The sequence below is a fragment of the Myotis davidii genome, unplaced genomic scaffold (genome assembly GCF_000327345.1).
Source record: "Myotis davidii unplaced genomic scaffold, ASM32734v1 scaffold294, whole genome shotgun sequence".
Taxonomy (NCBI): domain Eukaryota; kingdom Metazoa; phylum Chordata; class Mammalia; order Chiroptera; family Vespertilionidae; genus Myotis; species Myotis davidii.
The window spans coordinates 1312126-1313058 of NW_006287706.1; positions in this window are offsets into that span (position 1 = coordinate 1312126).

Consider the following 933-nt stretch of genomic DNA (forward strand, 5'->3'; position numbering starts at 1 on the left):
AAGTGTCCGGTCATCCGTTCAACAGATCAAAGCATAATATACTAATGGCTGACCGGCTGGTAGCTATGACATTCACTGACCACCAGGAGGCAGACGCTCAACTCAGGAGCTGCGGAGCTGCAGTGACTTGGCAGCTGCAGTTCTTGGGTGATGCATCTGGAACCAGAGAGGAGGGAGCCTGATTCCTGGGTGTGCCACCCAAGACTTACCCTCTTGCAATCTGGGACCCCTCGGAGGATGTCAGAGCTTCCTGAGGGCTCTTAACCTCACACCTCACTTTCCAGTTCAGCCCATCAGTGCCCACAGCAAGCTAAACAATCAGTTGAAGCATCTGCCCCCTGGTGGTCAGTGCAGGTATTAGCAACTGGTCAAGCAGTCAAACTCCCAGCAGAATGCTGGTCAAGGGGACAATTTGCATATTAGGCTTTTATTATATAGGATAAAAGTGTATGCTTTCCATAGTCCCAGGATAAAATGAAATCTGTTGAAATAAGGACATGGGCAGTAAATAATTGTCTGAGTTCAATAGAAAAATGCATGGACATAACAAATGGTCAATAGCTTCACATCATCAAATCACACACTTCTCAACAACAACAAAAAGACATTTCATTATTCTTTACAAAATGTGTGGTACATTGAACTACACTGGCCACGTTTATTCAGTAGATTCTATCCCCACTGAATTTAATAGTTAACCAGAGAATTACAAGTACAGATTGCAAACAAAATCAGCCCAATTTTTTTTTTTTTTTTTTTAATATATTTTATTGAGTTTTTACAGAGAGGAAAGGAGAGAGACAGAGAGTTAGAAACATCAATGAGAGAGAAACATCGACCAGCTGCCTCCTGCACACTCCCCACTGGGGATGTGCCTGCAACCAAGGTACATGCCCTTGACCGGAACCGAACCCCGGACCTCTCAGTCCGCAG